General features: G+C 44.5%; 1 non-coding gene across 1 annotated transcript; it reads left to right on the top strand.

The window, feature by feature from the left end:
• Positions 1-2,150: 2,150 nt before the first annotated feature.
• Trnat-ugu (transfer RNA threonine (anticodon UGU)) lies at positions 2,151-2,224 on the top strand. The gene has a single exon. It is a non-coding gene; the product is annotated as a tRNA-Thr (tRNA).
• Positions 2,225-21,756: the final 19,532 nt, after the last annotated feature.

Here is a 21,756-nt window from a genome sequence, read left to right on the forward strand (position 1 = left end):
TTCCAGTTATTGTGATGTATTCAGTGTGTAGTTATATTTTTGTGATTTGGCTCTTAATTATACCATTGAATTTTAGAAATACCGTAACACATTAAAGCATATGGAGTTTATAGTATTGCTGCGTTGATGTCTCTGCATGCCCCGTACCTAATAAAAAAATCTACACGCAGATAAGAAGTTGTCAGTAAAGAAAAATGGTCGAGCTCGCGGACGTAGCACACGGGCAAACAAACGTACAACCAAAAACCTAGTCTCAGCAGTACGTGACAATTTCCTATATATATACCGAGACTGAACTTTAAGAAAAATTTTCTTCTAATAGACGTGATGGAGACGCCAGATGGATCATAATGCGACGAAAACGACAAAAATCAGGTCTTGCTTGGCTGTGAAGAACCTGTCAATGGAAGTCATAAAATTTATAATTTTATTTTATTTATTTATTGTTCAGCTAATTCAATCTATACAAGGTGTAGCCTCTTTGAGTTATTAAATACATTTATAAGAGTTTTTTTCCATGCAACTCTGTCCGCTGCTGTCTTCTGTCAGTTGAAGCCCGCAACTTTACTGAGTTCCTTATCCCAGTGATCACGTGGTCTCCCTGGTGGTCTTCGTTTTTCTCTGGGGCTCCGATCTAAAACTGATTTTGTCAATCTTGCATCCTTCGTTCGTGCAATATGTCCTGCCCTATGCCATTTTAGAGTCTTAACCAGTTGTATAATATCTTTTACTCCTGCTATTGTTCGAATGTTTTCACATTTCTGTCGATGTTTCTTAGCGAGACCTCACATTGACCTTTCCATAGCTCTCTGAGCAGTTCGAAGTTTCCTTTTAAAAATTAATTTCAAGTCCAGGTTTCACACCCGTACGTTAAAACCCGTAGGACACACTGACTGAAAACTGTCTTCTTTAAGTAGACTGTCATGTTAGATTTGAAAACTATTACATTTATTTTTATTTTTATTTATTTATTTATTGTTCCGTGGGACCAAATTAAGGAGAAGTCTCCATGGTCATGGAACGAGTCAATACACGAAATTATAACACGATAGTAGAAACAGATAAAATGAAATATAAAAAACATATTCAGGCGACAAATCGTAAGTTTAAATAAAGAAAATCAACAATGTTACACTGGAAATTGCTTAATTTTTCAGCTCTTCCAGGAGCTCACCGACAGAGTAGAAGGAGTGAGCCATGAGGAAACTCTTTAGTTCAGACTTAAAAGAGTTTGGGCTACTGCTAAGATTTTTGAGTTCTTGTGGTAGCTCATTGAAAATGGCTGCAGCAGAACACTGCACTCCTTTCTGCACAAGAGTTAAAGAAGTGCATTCCACATGTAGATTTGATTTCTGCCTAGTATTAACTGAGTGAAAGCTGCTAACTCTTGGGAATAGGCTAATATTGCTAACAACAAACGACATTAAAGAAAATATATACTGTGAGGGCAATGTCAGAATCCCCAGGCTATTGAATAGGCGCCGACAAGAGGTTCTCGAACTTACACCACATATAGCTCGAACAGCCCGTTTTTGAGCCAAAAATACCCTTTTTGAATCAGAAGAATTACCCCAAAAATAATGTAATACGACATAAGCGTATGAAAATATGCGAAGTAGACTACTTTTCCTGTTGAGCTATCACTTATTTCAGATACTGTTCTATTGGTAAATAAAGCAACATTTAGTTTCTGAACAAGATCCTGGACATGGGCTTTCCACAACAGCTTACTATCTATCCGAACGCCTAGGAACTTGAACTGTTCCGTCCCGCTTATAATATGCCCATTCTGTCTAATCAACATATCGGTTCTTGTTGAATTGTGAGTTAGAAACTGTAAAAACTGTGTCTTACTGTGATTTAGCATCAAATTGCTTTCCACAAGCCACGCACTTATTTCATGAACAAATGATGACTAACTGACAACCTCAGCTGCCGACAGGTGTTGTTGTTCTACCTCGATGTGGACAGCTGAAAATGTGTGCCCCGACCGGAACTCGAACCCGGGATCTCCTGCTTACATGGCAGACGCTCTATCCATCTGAGCCACCGAGGACACAGATAAATAGCGCGACTGCAGGGACTTATCCCTTGCATGCTTCCCGTGAGACTCACATGTGAGTCTCCCTGCAGTGCGCTATTCATCTATATCCTCGGTGGCTCAGATGGATAGAGCGTCTGCCATGTAAGCAGGAGATCCCGGGTTCGAGTCCCGGTTGGGGCACACATTTTCAGCTATCCACATCGAGGTATAACCTGTCGGCAGGTGAGGTTGTCAGTTAGTCATCATTTATTCCAGGGAAAAGCTGCACGGACATCCACAGTAACTGTTCTTTCGAGAACAAGTAACTGTCTTCGTTTATACACTCCTGGAAATTGAAATAAGAACACCGTGAATTCATTGTCCCAGGAAGGGGAAACTTTATTGACACATTCCTTGGGTCAGATACATCACATGCACAATGTCGGCACTAGTACAGTGTATATCCACCTTTCGCAGCAATGCAGGCTGCTATTCTCCCATGGAGACGATCGTAGAGATGCTGGATGTAGTCCTGTGGAACGGCTTGCCATGCCATTTCCACCTGGCGCCTCAGTTGGACCAGCGTTCGTGCTGGACGTGCAGACCGCGTGAGACGACGCATCATCCCGTCCCAAACATGCTCAATGGGGGACAGATCCGGAGATCTTGCTGACCAGGGTAGTTGACTTACACCTTCTAGAGCACGTTGGGTGGCACGGGATACATGCGGACGTGCATTGTCCTGTTGCAACCGCAAGTTCCCTTGCCGGTCTAGGAATGGTAGAACGATGGGTTCGATGACGGTTTGGATGTACCATGCACTATTCAGTGTCCTCTCGACGATCACCAGAGGTGCACGGCCAGTGTAGGAGATCGCTCCCCACACCATGATGCCGGGTGTTGGCCCTGTGTGCCTCGGTCGTATGCAGTCCTGATTGTGGCGCTCACCTGCACGGCGCCAAACACGCATACGACCATCATTGGCACCAAGGCAGAAGCGACTCTCTTCGCTGAAGACGACACGTCTCCATTCGTCCCTCCATTCACGCCTTTCGCGACACCACTGGAGGCGGGCTGCACGATGTTGAGGCGTGAGCGGAAGACGGCCTAACGGTGTGCGGGACCGTAGCCCAGCTTCATGGAGACGGGCGCGAATGGTCCTCGCCGATACCCCTGGAGCAACAGTGTCCCTAATTTGCTGGGAAGTGGCGGTGCGGTCCCCTACGGCACTGCGTAGGATCCTACGGTCTTAGTGTGCATCCGTGCGTCGCTGCGGTCCGGTCCCAGGTCGACGGGCACGTGCACCTTCCGCCGACCACTGGCGACAACATCGATGTACTGTGGAGACCTCACGCCCCACGTGTTGAGCAATTCGGCGGTACGTCCACCCGGCCTCCCGCATGCCCACTATACGCCCTCGCTCAAAGTCCGTCAACTGCACATACGGTTCACGTCCACGCTGTCACGGCATGCTACCAGTGTTAAAGACTGTGATGGAGCTCCGTATGCCACGGCAAACTGTCTGACACTGACGGCGGCGGTGCACAAATGCTGCGCAGCTAGCGCCATTCGACGGCCAACACCGCGGTTCCTGGTGTGTCCGCTGTGCCGTGCGTGTGATCATTGCTTGTACAGCCCTCTCGCAGTGTCCGGAGCAAGTATGGTGGGTCTGACACACCGGTGTCAATGTGTTCTTTTTTCCATTTCCAGGAGTGTATTTCATGAACTACATTATTTGATAGTGTTTCAATATGACACATAAGATCCTTCACTACCAAGCTGGTGTCACCAGCAAAAAGAAATATTTTTGAATCACCTGTAATACTAGAAGGCATATAATTTATGTAAATAAGAAACAGCAGTGGCCCTTGGGGGACGCCCCACTTAACAATGCCCCATTGGGACTGAACATCACTACCACTCTCAATATTGCGGAGAATTACCTTCTGCGTTCTCTTCTTAAAGTAAGAGGCGAACCAATTGTAAACTACTCCCCTTACTCCATAATGGTTCAACTTCTGCAGTAATACTTTGTGGTCAACACAGTCAAAAACCTTCGTTAAATCAAAGAAAACACCTAGCATTCACAACCTTTTATTTAACCCGTCCAAAACCTCACAGACAAAAGAGAATATAGCATTTTCCGTTGTTAAACTATTTCTAAAACCAAACTGTACAGCCTCCGTACAGCCCCCGTAAGCCCTCCAACCCACCCAGTTTAATCCGACGAAAAATTTCAGGTTTCAAATTCCCTTTTGTGTCAATTAATTGCCCCAGATGAACGTATTCTGTAACATTGTCTAGGATGTTGCCGTTCAGTGTTACTTGTCCTGCAGCTGCCCACTTATTATGCATAACCTTAGTTTTAGAGTGATTTATTTTAAGTCCAACTTCCTGACAACGATATGTTAAGTCTTTTATAGAGGACTGCATTTCCATCTTACTGATAGCTAAGACCACTATATCGTCAGCAAATGTCATTATGGTGAGCCTTTTAACACTTATCCGTATTCCTCTGTTCTTCTAAATAATTTTGTATATATCCATCTCAAGAACTGAGCTAAATGACTTTGGGGATATAGGATCGTCCTGCTTTACTCCTTTTCCAGTGGGAAATTCGCACTTGTTTTTTCCTGTGTTGATAGATGCCACAAACTTGTCATAACTGTTGCACAATATATTTATATATTTTGTTTCCACTCCGTGCATGGCCAGTGCTTACATGACTGCAGTGTGGCTGACAGAATCAAAGGCTTTTTCGAGGTCAATGAAGGCTATGCATAGTGGCATTTCATACTCATTGGCTCGACTAATTACCTGACACAGTGTGTTTATATGGTCGATTGCACTGAAAACACTGCGGAATCCAGCTTGTTCTATGGGCTGTGCAGTCTCCACCACCATTTTAATGCGACTTATCAGGACTTTAGTTAACACTTTATAAACTACTGGCCATTAAAATTGATACACCAAAAAGAAATGCAGATGATAAACAGGTATTCATTGGACAAGTATATTATACTAGAACTGACATGTGATTACATTTTCACACAATTTGGGTGCATAGATCCTGAAAAATCAGTACCCAGAACAACCACCTTTTGCCGTAATAACGGCCTTGATATGCCCAGGCATTGAGTTCAAAATGGTTCAAATGGCTCTGAGCACTATGGGACTTAACATCTGAGGTCACCATTCCCCTAGAACTAAGAACTACTTAAACCTAACTAACATAAGGACATCACACACATCCATGCCCGAGGCAGGATTCGAACCTGCGACCGTAGTAGTCGCGCGGTTCCGGACTAAAGCGCCTAGAACCGCTCGGCCACCGCGGCCGGCCTGGGCATTGAGTCAAATAGAGTTTGGATGGCGTGTACAGGTACAGCTGACCATGCAGCTTCAGTACGATACCACAGTTCATCAAGAGTAGTGACTGGTGTGTTGTGACGAGCCAGTTGATCGGCCACCATTGACCAGGTGTTTTCCATTGGTGAGAGATCTGGAGAATGTAGTGGCCAGGGCAGAAGTCGTACGTTTTCTGTATCGAGAAACACCCGTACAGGACCTGCAACATGCGGTCGTGCATTATCCTGCTGAAATGTAGGGTTTCGTAGGGATCGAATGAAAGGTAGAACCACGGGTCGTAACACATCTGAAATGTAACGTCCAGTGTTCAAAGTGCCGTCAATGCGAACAAGAGGTGACCGAGACGTGTATCCAATGGCACCCCATACCATCACGCCGGTTTATACGCTAGTATGGCGATGACGAATACACGCTTACAATGTGCGTTGACCGCGATGTCGCCTAACACGGATGCGACTATCATGATGCTGTACACAGAACCTTGATTCATCCGAAAAAATGACGTTTTGCCATTCGTGCACCCAGCTTCGTCGTTGAGTACATCATCGCAGGCGCTCCTGTCTGTGATGCAGCGTCAAGGGTAACCGCAGCCATGGTCTCCGAGTTGATAGTCTATGCTGATGCAAACGTCGTCGAAGTGTACGTGCAGATGGTTGTTGTCTCACAAGCGTCCCCATCTGTTGACTCAGGGATCGAGACGTGGCTGTTGTACGATCCGTTACGGCCATGCGGATAAGATGCCTGTCATCTCTACTGCTAGTGATATGAGGCCTTTGGGATTCAGCACGGCGATCCGTATTACCCTCCTGTACCCTGTTTTACAGGGTGAGGAAACTATACTCATGTTCAGAAAAAACAGACACCTTAAACGCCTAGAACTAGGACGTTCATATTCACAGGACATGTACATTAGTACATTCTGGAGAAATGATTAACATTTGAATCATGTCGATCCACTGGTTCAAGGTCAAATCGATGTCGCGGAGCTACACCACCTACCGGTAAAATGTGCCTGCGGCTCTCGTTGTTGTTATAAGTCGAAGGTTAGGGATCACTGTGATTTGAGCAGACGTGCAGGACGCCTCGCAGACGTATGAGCGAACCGTACCGTGAAATCATTGAGGTGAGATTGAGAGAGGGCGTATTATTGGCATGAGAGAATGTGATACATCCATGCGTGAAATAGCTGCTCTTGTGAGACAAAGTGTTTCGGAAGCGCACTGGGTGTATGCAGAATGGTTCACGGAATACCGTAGAACACGACGACATGGTTTAGGTAGGACCATCCAGGCCATTCCTCGAGAAGATCGGCACCTCATCCGAATGGCGTTGCAGGACAGATCTGCATCCTCATTGAATTTGGTGCAACATTAGAACAGTGTAACACTTCGTACCCTGTCAGATGTGACTGTCCTTCGCCGTTTATTACGGCAGGGTTACGTGCGCGTCGTCTCCTTCTCCCCCTGCCTTTGAAGAATACGCAGAAAAATGCGAGACGGCAATGGTGTGAATTAACTGCGAAGGTGATCAGTCCCCTAGAACTTGGAACTACTTAAACATGAGGACATCACACACATCCATGCCCGAGGCAGGATTCGAACCTGCGACCGTAGCGGTCGCGCGGCTCCAGACTGTAGCGCCTAGAACCGTTCGACCACGTCACTGGGGACAGGCATGGCATCAGATAGTGTTTCAGGAAGAATCCATGTTCTGTTTGTTTGAAAATGATAGCTGCATCTGGCTCGCCATAGATAGGGGGAGCGGCAATACGCTGACGGCATTCGTGTAAGTCATACAGCGCCAACTCAAGACCTTACGCTGTGTGGTGCTATTGGGCACAACCACAAACCACAGCTGGTGCATTTCCAGTGACAGTAACCAGTGTGACCTACCTGAATGACGTCCTGTGACCCGCAGCCATACCGTTTCTGCACAACACAACAGACGCCATTTTTCAGCAGTGCAATGCGCGACCACATGTTGTTGCGCGAACACGTGCCTTCTTGGTGTCACGGGATGCCTTTTGTCGTGGCCCACCTGATCATCGGACATGTCCCAGCCAACAGAGATGAATTTTGGAACAAGGGGAATGCAGCATGGATGGCTATACCACAGGACATCAGTCGCACCTTGTGACTACTAGGCAACAGGACATATGCTGAACCAAGGAGACGGAAATGCTAATCATTTCTGCGGAACATACTGATATACATGTTCTGTGAATATGGACCTTCTATCTTTAGCCGTTTCATTACGAAGTGAGGAATGCGAATGTGAAGCAATATCGGCGTGCCGGCCGGAGTGGCCGTGAGGTTCTAGGAGCTACAGTCTGGACCGAGCGACCGCTGCGGTCGCAGGTTCGAATTCTGCCTTGGGGATGGCTGTGTGTGATGTCCTTAGGTTAGTTAGGTTTAATTACTTCTAAGTTCTAGGCGACTGATGAGCTCAGAAGTTAAGTCGCATAGTGCTCAGAGCCATTTGAACCATTTTTTGAATATCGGCGTATTGCGAGAATGAAATTAGTGAACTGCTGTTAACATGGGGGTGTGCCTGACCAGTAGACTGAGTACATGACAGTCAGTAATATGTCTCCCACTGATTTCTTTTTACTGTAAATAGCTCTCAATATACTGATTAGATCATAATGGTAACGCACCAAAGGTAGTTTGCATATAAACCAGCACAAAGCAGCCACACAGATCAAAGAATGCCTGTTTTTGTGGCGTCGGCACCGAAAAGCAAGATAAATGTAGGACGTATCTTGACGTGACGTGATACACGACAAACTTTGCAGGGTTTTCTTGTTAGTTACCACATGTGTGTGGTGTGTGTAATAGGAGAGCTGGCTGGTGTGGCCGAGCGGTTCTAAACGCTTCAGTCTGGAACCGCCCGACCGCTACGGTAGCAGGTTCGAATTCTGCCTCGGGCATGGATGTGTGTGATGTCCTTAGGTTAGTTACGTTTAAGTAGTTCTAAGTACTAGGGGACTGATGACATCAGATGTTAAGTCCCATAGTGCTCTGAGCCATTTGAACGATTTGTAATAGGAGAACTTGGGAGATCCGAATTTCAGCCTGTAAATAATGAGTGGGGAGGCTAGCTGGTAGGCTGCCTTTCGGAACATTATTCTTTGTGAAATGACGTAGCTGCTACCAGAACTAAAAGTGAGTTGAAGTGAAGAAAGTGCACATGAGAACAGAGTGTCAGTGGTAAGGCAAGTGGTCAAGAAAAATAGTGTAAATAACGTAAAAGAACAAGTGTTACCGTGAGTGAAGTTCTAAATGTAAAGTGCAAATACTTGTAAACAAATAAATTATATCGGCAATGTGGTAACGTCCGCTTTCAACAGTAAGGCGAAACATGAACATTTGTTGGCCAGATCTGTCATTTGCGCCAATGGCTCATTCTATGATTTATGTTAATCCCATTTTGGCAGCTGTGTAAAGGGGCTGTGGAGGATGAAATTCCATTACTCAAGAAAGGTTTCAACGAAGACTGGTGTCGGTGTGAGAGTGTAACCTGCTGCGAAACTGGCTTATCAGTATACCGCGGTAATAACTAATCTGCTTCAGACCAATGTTCTGGACACATCCATTTATCTTGACCACCCTAAATAACTGTTTGTCCAGATGCAAATTACAAAATTTTTCAAGCAAATGTTCTTTAGCCGTCAGAGGGGCATCAATCAGCATGATTGCCTCCGTTGTAACTTTGTTATTTTACAAAGTTATGAACAGCGGCATAACTCTTTTAAGTGGCGCCCTGTATTTTTTATTCGGTAATTCATTTCCTCTCCTAAAGACCGATTCAAAAATGTATCACAGTGTACCAATCACTGAAACACAACGTTATTAATTACATAACACAACAATGACGTTGACGCTCCCAGCGTTTAGTGCAGGTAATGGAACACATCCACGTGCTGACGTTGACAGAGGAAAAATGCAAACATAGGCAGAATGCACACCCGTTATTCCGTCAACCAGCGTCAGTTGAAGAGTTGTGTGAATAGAATGTACACCAACGAAGAGGAGGTAGAAATGCTACTCTTCTATGGGGAATGTAAGTAAGCAGAACAGTAATTGCAATACTGTTTTGATATGTACAGGTACATTTAGTACAGTAGTTTAATCCTTTTAAATACTGTTGTGTAGAGGATGTATACAGTAAAGGCTGTCCTTTCTACAAACTGCATCGACATAACGTTTCTTTTATTGTTGTTGTTGTTGTTGTTGAAGGTAGCCGAAATGCTACGCAGGCAGCGAAACTGTACAGAGAGCGATATCCTGACAAGAACCCACCTTCCCGACGGATGTTTTCTCTTCCTGTTGCAACGCTTCAGGAAACGGGAAGTTTCAACCCACGACGACGCAATCGTCGTAGCACTCGCACAGACGAAGCTGCCGAAGTTACTGTTCTCGCTTCCGTTGCTATGAATCAACATGTGAGCACACGACAGCTTGAAGAGTTGCAATCCTAAAACCAGTGTACATCGTATTATTACACGTCACCGGTTCCATCCTTACCAAGTACATCTACATCAAGAACTGCGTGGGAATGATTTCCAGAATCGTGTACAGTTCTGTCAGTGGGCACAACAGTAAATCCTCGCCAACTCGAACTTCTTTTCCAATGTTCTATTTACCGATAAATGATCCTTATCAAACAAGGGATTGGTAAATACAAGGAACATGCATTATTGGTACAGCGACAATCCACGATGACTTAGACAGGTGGAACATCAGCGTCAATGGAGAGTTAAAGTCTGGTGTGGGATGCTTGGTACTACAATTATTGGCTCTTATTTCACCAATGGTAGTCTAAACGGCACAGCGTATACCAACTTCCTCAGACGAATCCTTCCTCCTCTTCTGGATGAAGTGCCGCTAAGACCCAGAATGCTTATGTGGTATCATGTGGTATAATGCCTTGCGTGCACGTCGTGTTCTGAACCGAAGGTATGCTACCAGATGGATTGGTCGAGGAGGAACAGTTACTTGGTGTGCTAGGTCTCCTGATTTAAATCCTCTTGACTTTTTTCTTTGGGATGCATTAAAGACGTTGCCTATAGCGATATTCCAACAACTCCAGAGGACATGCGGGAGCGTATCGTGCTTGCTTGTAATTCTCTTCAGCAGGCAACACTGGAAGCGGTAAATAATTCTTTCATTCAACGAGTGCACCAATGTATCGGTGTCCATGGTCAACACTTCGAGCACCTTTGAATGTTCTACTCCTGGGCAATAGTACAGGAGAGTCAAAGTCAAATTTGTGTTATGTGTTTACTAGGTTTTCATTTGTTTTCTAACTCCAGCAAGTGGACAAGTTGTGATCCCCGGCTCAAAGTCAATGTTGTGTCACGTAATTCATAACGTTGTGTTTCAGTGAGTGATACACTGTGATACATTTTTGAATAGGAATTAAGAAGAGGAAATGGATTACCGAATAAAAAATACCGGGTGCCACTTAAAAAAGTCATACCGCTGTTCATATCTTTGTAAAAAACAAAGCTACAATGAAGGCAGTCATGCTGATTGATATACCCCTGACGGCTAAAGAACATTGGCTTGAAACATTTTATAATTTTCATCTGGACAAACAGTTATTTGGGACATAATATGTCCGTGAAACTTGCTCTAACATGGCTACATATAGTCTTAAAATGACAGCTTTTCGATGGAAAACAAAAATTATCAATTCTGCCGTAACACCATAACGATTAAGACTGTCTAGAAACAGATCAACGCCACGGCACTTTGTTCTTCACCAGGCTGACAGAAGCGCTACAAAGAAATGAAGCTAATGCCACTTTTACAGTAAATTTGTTCTCATCCAACTACATATTAACTTCACTTGATGAAGCAATCTTGTCTTCCGAAATGCATCATATCGTTTCTCAGAATGAAGTGTACTAAATGCAGCGAGTGATTTATTAGCAATTAAAATTACATTCTACTTCTTACAATACATATCAAAAATGGTTCAAATGGCTCTGAGCACTATGGGACTTAACTTCTGAGGTCATCAGGCCTCTAGAACTTAGAACTACTTAAATCTAACTAACCTAAGGACTTCACACACATCCATGCCCGAGGCAAAATTCGAACATGCGACCGTAGCGGTCGCGCGGTTCCAGACTGTAGTGCCTAGAACCGCTCGGCCACTTCGGCTGGCACAATACATATCCCTTCGGCCGGCACAATACATATCCCTTGTACCACTAGGAGACGGGTGTAAATGTGAAAAGGGAAAGATGAAATGTATCCTCGTACTCAGGAGTGATCGAAGATGCTTCGAAAGAATAAGTGTTTATTAATAAAACAAAACTCAATGATAATATCCAACAACTACATACAATGATGATGTCCAACAACTACATAGAACTGAAATGTGTCTCCTGTCACGTTGTCTGTGAGGAGCCTACACGATGAAGCCCAGAGTCGTTATAGGCCGCGACGTGAAGACATGGGACGTTACTGGGCCATCGCTTCCGGCGTACGACAGCTGACGTACTGCAGGTGCAGACCAGGACGAACTAGACCGAGTATGCCGCTGTCGAGTGCTGCGACAAAACTGCTGGTAATGCCAACGTGTAGCGCTGGGACTGAAATGTTGATGCCACCGAAGGGAACTGCTGGTACTGCCGACATGAGGTGTAGGGCGTACCTGACTTATCACGATTCTAAATAGCCGGGCGAAGATGGATAGCCGCGTGGTGCTGAGAGGACAAGTGATTTGGCGCAGCAAAATAGTGCCTTGCCGATGGTGCTCTCTGCAGCGACAGGTACACTGCCTGTCGCCGAGGTTGGCGCTCTCGGACGCCATGGAGGCAGCGTGTAACTCTGTGGTAAACAGCCCACGTCATATACAATATCTCGGTGTTGATGAGAGCCCGCACGAGTACCAGACGGATACGATATCAGTAGTAAGCAAACGATCCATGTTAGTGTCGAATACATAGATTGGGGGTTTATAGACTTTTTAGCGACAGTTCTGATGACATTTAAGGATGGAGGTTGCAGTAAGATAGGATGAGTTGTAAAACATTGTTCAGCAGTTTTAAGCAAACTTGATAAGACTGGCAGGCAGACATGCCGTAAACGTACAGCATGCTTCAAAAATATGCCGCGCGGGATTAGCCGAGCGGTCTCAGGCGCTGCAGTCATGGACTGTGCGGCTGTTCCCGGCGGAGGTTCGAGTCCTCCCTCGGGCTTGGGTGTGTGTGTTTGTTCTTAGAGTAATTTAGGTTAAGTAGTGTGTAAGCGTAGGGACTGATGACCTTAGCAGTAGAGTCCCATAAGATTTCACACACATTTGAACATTTTTTTTCAAAAATATGAATCCAGTTTCACTACACTGTGTACGATCCGTGCAGGCTCTACTCGGATCTTTGGCTCGTTTATTTTTCTGATTCACTTGCATCTCGATGAGTGATGTAATTGTGGCGTAGTGTCTCTGGACTTGTCGTTGCTGTAGCGACGAGAAAAATAACCCTGTGCGCCAAACAGGCGTTAAGGAGCTGAGTTCATGAGTACGGCGCTGCCTGGCGGCGGTCAGCTCTTTGCGAAAAAAGCCTCGCGATGAGAGAGTCAGTGTGTGACTTGGAGGAATCGTCGCCGTCATTGGTGTTGGGAGCCGTCTCCCATTGTGTTGGATTGCTATAATTGCGGATATGGCGGTACTGTAAACTTACGGACTCAAGAACTGAAAAAGTCTGATTTAAAAAAAAAAAATTAAATTTACGGTGTGGTGACGATCCTCCACCCCCCCGCTCTCCACCCCCCCCCCCCCCCCCCCAATGAACCATGGACCTTGCCGTTGGTGGGGAGGCTTGCGTGCCTCAGCGATACAGATAGCCGTACCGTAGGTGCAACCACAACGGAGGGGTATCTGTTGAGAGGCCAGACAACCGTGTGGTTACTGAAGAGGGGCAGCAGCCTTTTCAGTAGTTGCATTGGCAACAGTCTGGATGATTGACTGATCTGGTCTTGTAACAATAACCAAAACAGCCTTGCAGTGCTGGTACTGCGAACGGCTGAAAGCAAGGGCAAACTACAGCCGTAATTTTTCCCGAGGGCATGCAGCTTACTGTATGATTAAATGATGGCATCCTCTTGGGTAAAATATTCCGGAGGTAAAATAGTCCCCCATTCGGATCTCCGGGCGGGGACTACTCAAGAGGATGTCGTTATCAGGAGAAACAAAACTGGCGTTCTACGGGTCGGAGCGTGGAATGTCAGATCCCTTAATCGTTCAGGTAGGTTAGAAAATTTAAAAAGTGAAATGGATAGGTTAAAGTTATATATAGTGGGAATTAGTGAAGTTCGGTGGCAGGAGGAACAAGACTTCTGGTCAGGTGAATACAGGGTTATAAACACAAAATCAAATAGGGGTAATGCAGGCGTAGGTTTAATAATGAATAGGTAAATAGGAATGCGGGTAAGCTACTACAAACAACATAGTGAACGCATTATTGTGGCCAAGATAGATACGAATCCCACACCTACTACAGTAGTACAAGTTTGTATGCCAACTAGCTCTGCAGATGACGAAAAAATTGAAGAAATGTATGATCAAATAAAAGAAATTATTCAGATAGTGAAGGGTGACGAAAATTTAATAGTCATGGGTGACTGGAATTCGGTAGTAGGAAAAGGGAGAGAAGGAAACGTAGTAGGTGAATATGGACTGGTGCAAAGAAATGAAAGAGGACGCCGCCTGGTAGAATTTTGCACAGAGCACAACTTAATCATAGGTAACACTTGGTTCAAGAATCATAAAAGAAGGGTGTATACATGGAAGAAGCCTGGAGATACTGACAGGTTTCAGACAGATTATGTAATGGTACGACAGAGATTTAGGAACCAGGTTTTAAATTGTAAGACATTTCCAGGGGCAGATGTGGACTCTGACCACAATCTGTTGCTTATGATCTGTAGCTTAAAACTGCAAAACAGCAAAAAGGTGGGAATTTAAGGAGATGGGACCTGGATAAACTAAAAGAACCAGAGGTTGTACGGAGTTTCAAGGAGAGCATAAGGGAGCAATTGAGAGGAATGGGGGAAAGAAATACAATAGAAGAAGAATGGGTAGCTTTGAGGGATGAAGTAGTGAAGGCAGCAGAGGATCAAGTAGGTAAAAAGACAAGGGCTAGTAGAAATCCTTGGGTAACAGAATAAATATTGAATTTAATTGATGAAAGGAGAAAATATAAAAATGCAGTAAATGAAGCAGGCAAAAAGGAATACAAATGTTTCAAAAATGACATCGACTGGAAGTGCAAAATGGCTAAGCAGGGATGGCTAGAGGACAAACGTAAGGATGTAGAGGCTTATCTCACTAGGGGTAAGATAGATACTGCCTACAGGAAAATTAAAGAGACCTTTGGAGAAAAGAGGACCACTTGTATGAATATTAAGAGCTCAGATGGAAACCCAGTTCTAACCAAAGAAGGGAAAGCAGAAAGGTGGAAGGAGTATATAGAGGGTCTATACAAGGGCGATGTACTTAAGGACAATATTATGAAAATGGAAGAGGATGTAGATGAAGATGAAATGGGAGATACGATACTGCGTGAAGAGTTTGACAGAGCACTGAAAGACCTGAGTCTAAACAAGGCCCCTGGAGTAGACAACATTCGTTTGGAACTACTGACGGCCTTGGGAGAGCCAGTCCTGACAAAATTCTGGTGAGCAAGATGTATGAGACAGGCGAAATATCCTCAGACTTCAAGAAGAATATAATAATTCCAATCCCGAAGAAAGCAGGTGTTGACAGATGTGAAAATTACCGAACTATCAGTTTAATAAGCCACAGCTGCAAAATACTAACGCGAATTATTTACAGACGAATGGAAAACCTGGTAGAAGCCGACCTATCGAAAGATCAGTTAAGATTCCGTAGAAATGTTGGAACACGTGAGGCAATACTGACCTTACGACTTATCTTAGGAGAAAGATTAAGGAAAGGCAAACCTGCTTTTCTAGCATTTGTAGACTTAGAGAAAGCTTTTGACAATGTTAACTGGAATGGAATGGACAGTGTCTTGAGAGGAGTATATAAGATGAACATCAACAAAAGCAAAACGAGGATAATGGAATGTAGTCGAATTAAGTCGGGTGATGCTGAGGGAATTAGATTAGGAAATGAGACACTTAAAGTAGTAAAGGTGTTTTGCTATTTGGGGAGCAAAATAATTGATGATGGTCGAAGTAGAGAGGATATAAAATGTAGGCTGGCAATGGCAAGGAAAGCGTTTCTGAAGAAGAGAAGTTTGTTAACATCGAGTTTAGATTTAAGTGTCAGGAAGTCATTTCTGAAAGTATTTGTATGGAGTGTAGCCATGTATGGAAGTGAATCATGGACGATAAATAGTTTGGACAAGAAGAGAGTAGAAGCTTTCGAAATGTGGTGCTACAGAAGAATGCTGAAGATTAGATGGGTAGATCACACAACTAATGAGGAAGTATTGAATCGGATTGGGGAGAAGAGAAGTTTGTGGCACAACTTGACCAGAAGAAGGGATCGGTTGGTAGGACATGTTCTGAGGCATCAAGGGATCACCAATTTAGTATTGGAGGGCAGTGTGGAGGGTAAAAATCGTAGAGGGAGACCAAGAGATCACTACACTAAGCAGATTCAGAAGGATGTAGGTTGCAGTAGGTACTGGGAGATGAAGAAGCTTGCACAGGATAGAGTAGCATGGAGAGCTGCATCAAACCAGTTTCAGGACTGAAGACCACAACAACAACAACAACATGGTGACATTGATTTTAACTATCGGTTGATTTTAAGTGGTGAATTCAAGAGCATATTTAAATTCGCACTTATTGTTCATGGACTTTGTGAAAGTATTTTCTTTATTAAAAATAAATATGAATTTGTAAATGATAGACGATTACAATCTGTGTTGGCCCTTTATGGACAGGGGACATCGGCTGGTTAAGTAATTTTCAGTGTCAATGAAATTCACCAACAGCCGTATTACTTACGGTGCTATTTTATTTTATTCTGAACGCTACCAGTCTCAGCATTTCATTATGCTATCTTTAGGCCCCATATCCACCTCTCGAAATGAACGGAAATGTGATATACACCCATATGGGGTCTGAAGTTCTATGCGACTTTTCGCGGATGATGCTGTAGTATACAGAGATGTTGCAGCATTAGAAAATTGTAACGAAATGCAGGAAGTTCTGCAGCGGATAGGCACTTGGCGCAGGGAGTGGCAACTGACCCTTAACATAGACAAATGTAGTGTATTGCGAATACATAGGAAGAAGGATCCTTTATTGTATGATTATATGATAGCGGAACAAACACTGGTAGCAGTTACTTCTGTAAAATATCTGAGAGTATGCTTGCGGAACGATTTGAAGTGGAATGATCATATAAAATTAACTTTTGATAAGGCGGGTACCAGGTTGAGATTCATTGGGAGAGTCCTTAGAAAATGTAGTCCATCAACAAAGGAGGTGGCTTACAAAATACTCGTTCGACCTATACTTGACGATTGCTCATCAGTGTGGGATCCGTGCCAGGTCGGGTTGACAGAGGAGATAGAGAAGATCCAAAGAAGAGCGGCGCGTTTCGTCACAGGGTTATTTGGTAACCGTATAGAGTTACGGAGATGTTTATCAAACTCAAGTGGCAGACTCTGCAAGAGAGGGGCTCTGCATCGCGGTGTAGCTTGCTGTCCAGGTTTCGAGAGGGTGCGTTTCTGGATGAGGTATCGAATATATTGCTTCCCCCTGCTTATACCTCCCGAGGAGATCACGAATGTAAAATTAGAGAGATTCTAGCGTCAATGAGGCTTTCCGGCAGTCATTCTTCCCGCGAACCATACGCGGCTGGAACAGGAAAGGGAGGTAATGACAGTGGCACGTAAAGTGCCCTCCGCCACACACCGCTGTGTGGCTTGCGGAGTATAAATGTAGATGTAGATTTAGAAGATGACATAATGAAATGCTGAAACTCATAACCTTCAAAATAAAATAAGACATGTTAAGTTACACGGCTGTTGGACCATTGCATTGACACTGACATTGATTACAATTGTGGGCCTGCAGTTCCAGTTCTTGTTTTCCCATCCTGAGTTCAGGGATATTAGTATCTCATGTGAATGAAGATTAAAACCATTACACTTTTGAAAAGAGCCATCTAGTTTCACAAAGGCGCCTCTTTAACATACATTCACTCATTATCCTGAGATAACGTTTTATATTTACGTTTAGGATTCGAGATGTTCGACGTGGTCTCTGCTGTACGCACGAGAAATATCCAAACCATACTCAAAGTCGTCCACCACTTTTGTGATCATCTCTGGAGTTACTGCATTCATTGCTATTTCTGTAAGGGCTGCATTTCAACCAAGGGTTTGGAATGGGACACACGCAGCCGGATAGAAAGGGGAGGTATGGGGGAATGAGGAGAATAAAAGGACATTGCGCCAGTATTTGCTAACCACGCGGACGGAGTAAGTGTGGGATGTTGAGAGTGGATGGTGTCTCGGTGTGCGGGTTCCACGTCCAAATGTTTCGGAAGAGGTGGCTCGTAAACTTGCTAACTAGGCTGGCTATAAAATGTGGTCAGGGTGCAGGGGGGGGGGGGAGAATCAGGGGGAGGGCACTCCGGCAGAGTGAGGTTGCGACACCTCACCCTCATCGGCAGGCAGCAAGCGACGGGTAATGTGTACTGCTGGAATTCCCAGCCCAGTAACTGCTGCCGGCTGAGGCTGCAGTACAACCACACTTCCTAAGCACGAGCCGACCTGCTTGTTGACACATTTGCAGATTACTCTTGTTAAGGCTCCACGTTAGGCGCTATTTTAAGTTGTGCTGGATTTAGTAATAAGGGACGTCGAACAGATGTGCAGAACTATAGACCTATGTCTCTAACGTCTATCAGTTGTAGGATCTTGGAACACGTATTACGTTCGAGTATAATGACTTTTCTGGAGACTAGAAATCTACTCTGTAGGAATCAGCATGGGTTTCGAAAAAGACGATCCTGTGAAACCCAGCTCGCGCTATTCGTCCAAGAGACCATAGACACGGGTTCACAGGTAGATGCCGTGTTTCTTGACTTCCGCAAGGCGTTCGATACAGTTCCCCACAGTCGTTTAAAGAACAAAGTAAGAGCATATGGACTATCAGACCAATTGTGTGATTGGATTGAAGAGTTCCTAGAGAACAGAACACAGCATGTCATCCTCAATGGAGAGAAGGCTTCCGAAGTAAGAGTGATTTCAGGTTTGCCGCAGGGGAGTGTCGTAGGACCGTTGCTATTCACAATATACATAAATGACTTTGTGGATGACATCGGAAGTTCACTGAGGCTTTTTGCGGATGATGCTGTGGTATATGGAAACTTGTAATGAAATGCAGGGAATGGCAATTGAATCCCAATGTAGACAAGTGTAATGTGCTGCGAATGCATAGAAAGAAAGATCCCTTATCATTTAGCTACAATATAGCAGGTAAGCAACTGGAAGCAGTTAATTCCATAAATTATCTGGGAGTACGCATTAGGAGTGATTTAAAATGGAATGATCATATAAAGCTGATCGTCGGTAAACCAAATGCCAGACTGAGATTCATTGGAAGAATCCTAAGGAAATGCAATCCGAAAACAAAGGAAGTAGGTTACAGTACGCTTGTTCGGCCACTGCTTGAATAGTGTGGGATCCGTACCAGATAGGGTTGATAGAAAAGATCCAACGGAGAGCAGCGCGCTTCGTTACAGGATCATTTAGTAATCGCGAAAGCGTTTCGGAGATGATAGATAAACTCCAGTGGAAGACTCTGCAGGAGAGACGCTCAGTAGTTCGGTACGGGCTTTTGTTAAAGTTTCGAGAACATACCTTCACCGAGGAGTCAAGCAGTATATTGCTCCCTCCTACGTATATCTCGCGAAGAGACCATGAGGATAAAATTACAGCCCACACAGAGGCATTCCGAATATTCTTCTTTCCACGAACAATACGAGACTGGAATAGAAGGGAGAACCGATAGAGGTACACAAGGTACCCTCCGCCACACACCGTCAGGTGGCTTGCGAAGTATGTATGTAGATGTAGTTAAGTCTCCACATTGGGCGTGTCTTAGGTAGTGGTTAGAGATGGGGAAAACCATTCTTTGCAGGGACTGTACGGAGCCGCCCATGCTCTCGAACCAACAAGCTCTGTTTTGCGGCTTATGACTCATAATTCACTTACTAAGATATACAGGGTGATTTTTTCTACCGTGTACAATCTCTAGGGATTGATTGATGAGAGGATACGGAACAAAAGAGGTCTAATGAACTTACGTTCGAAAATGCATGGTTTCCATGCTGTAGAGTATTTATTCAGTCATACATTTTTACAGAAACTGCGGCCTAATACGCACCGTACCATGCAGCCACACTTGCATTATGTGTTGAAAATGCTTTTCATGTGCCTTAACGCATGCGTGTATGCCCCGTAGATTGTTGTGTCGCACTCATTCACATCTACCAGGCTGCAGCCGAACGGTGTCAAAGACAGCATGAATACGCTGCTCCACTGTCAACACATCTGGAACGGGCTCTGCATATTGACACTTTTGAGACGAACCTATAACCAGAAATCGCAGCGGTTGAAATCCGGTGAACGAGCAGGCCGTGCAAGTGGATCCATCGATAGGGGAAGGCACGATTGAGATGCGCCCGGACGGCAGGCAGACTGATTCGCATCGCCGTGTCTGTGACAGGCTGCCCACGTGATTTCGATGAGCAGTCGGCAGTCGGGTAATGTAAGATGGATCATGATCGGTTTCCACGGTTCCTGGCCAGGCCACACCTCCTGGCGGCAGAAATAGATTTCACAAATTCAGGCATCATGATCAGAGAACGGAAAAGGCCAGACTTTAGCAGCAGGCATTCCACTGACAATGTTGTTTGAGATATAAATACGAACGAGGCGACTGAAAAGACGGCTAGTGAAAAGGGTAAATATCGGACGATCGCCATGGACATGCTCCCAAGAGTCTATGTGGTTGGGGCGCTGGACAATTGCCGCCAGCGGCGGGCACGAAGAGTGGTGCGGCAGTTGGTCTTTGCACAGGTGAGTGGAGTTGAAGTCGGCTGCCAACACAGGAAGAGAGGCGTGGCCGTCTCGGAGAAGAAAGTGGAACGTTCGTGGTGGTGACCTGAACCCGACGGCGCATAGACGCTGGTGATCATGACACCACCAAGAATGAGGGCCATGCCTCAGGCATCTCAGAGGCAGTCAACTGCGTCAGCGACCATCCTGTCTTGTAAGAGAATTGCCGTCCCACTACCAGTAGGAAAATCATGGGAGAGTACCGTAAAGACATGAGGGGCGCAAAAAGTTGCAACATGCACCTCCTGAAAGATGGCAACTTCAGCATGTAGCATATCATGAAGCAATGCCAGATTATAAGACCTGATTGCGGCTAAGTGATAAGTTTAGAAAGCTATCATCGCCAGCTGGCTGAGCGATGTAAATATGGAGGCACCACAGAGAGCTCCCCTTTAGGCCCCTGTAGAAGGGCACAGAACGGTGACAGGAAGAAGTCGACCTAACGAAGGAGGCTGCTGCAACGCCCGCTATGCCCGCAGGGCAGAACAGGTGATTAGGACTGTGGAAAGGGCCAAATAAGGTGTTGGTCAGATTCACTAAAAATTGTAATTTATTGTAATTTAATAACACATTTAAACCAAAACGGCACATAGCTGCACCCTTAGAACTATGAGTTTCCAAAAGGCAATTATTTCACCGCTGAAGGCCTTCAAACAAGAAATCTTAAAGCAACAAGATAAATCTCAAGTGGTAAAAACATGCAGTTAAAATTGCAAATAAAATAATTAACACACACACACACACACATATATATATATATATATATATATATATATATATATATATATATATATATATATATATGATGCAATACAAACAGCTGAAGGCTCACAGTAAAATTTTCAAGATTTTTTAAAAATAAATTACCATTCAAAGGCAGGAGGCCGCAGTGTTTTTTTTTCTTTTTTTAGCATAAGGATTTAAGTGTCTGAAGGCCCTCAATTGATTTTCCAAAATTCAAAAATACATAATATTCAGTAAAAACAAGAATTTAATAAATCATTGGCTATGATAGTTTATAAAAAGACCATTAACACCGGTGAGAAGGACAATAAAGAAAACGGCACACAGTAGCTTTCAGGGAGGTCGGTCTGCCCTCGTTCACTTAGGTGAGACAAGTGGTCCCCAACCAGGGGACAGCAACGGACTGACCGACAAAACGACTTGCTTGCCACCAATCAGTACATGAGAACTCAGAAACCAAAAGTTACGAACGTGATTATCCACAATGAAATATGTATTA

The sequence above is a fragment of the Schistocerca gregaria genome, chromosome 1 (assembly GCF_023897955.1).
Source record: "Schistocerca gregaria isolate iqSchGreg1 chromosome 1, iqSchGreg1.2, whole genome shotgun sequence".
Lineage (NCBI taxonomy): Eukaryota > Metazoa > Arthropoda > Insecta > Orthoptera > Acrididae > Schistocerca > Schistocerca gregaria.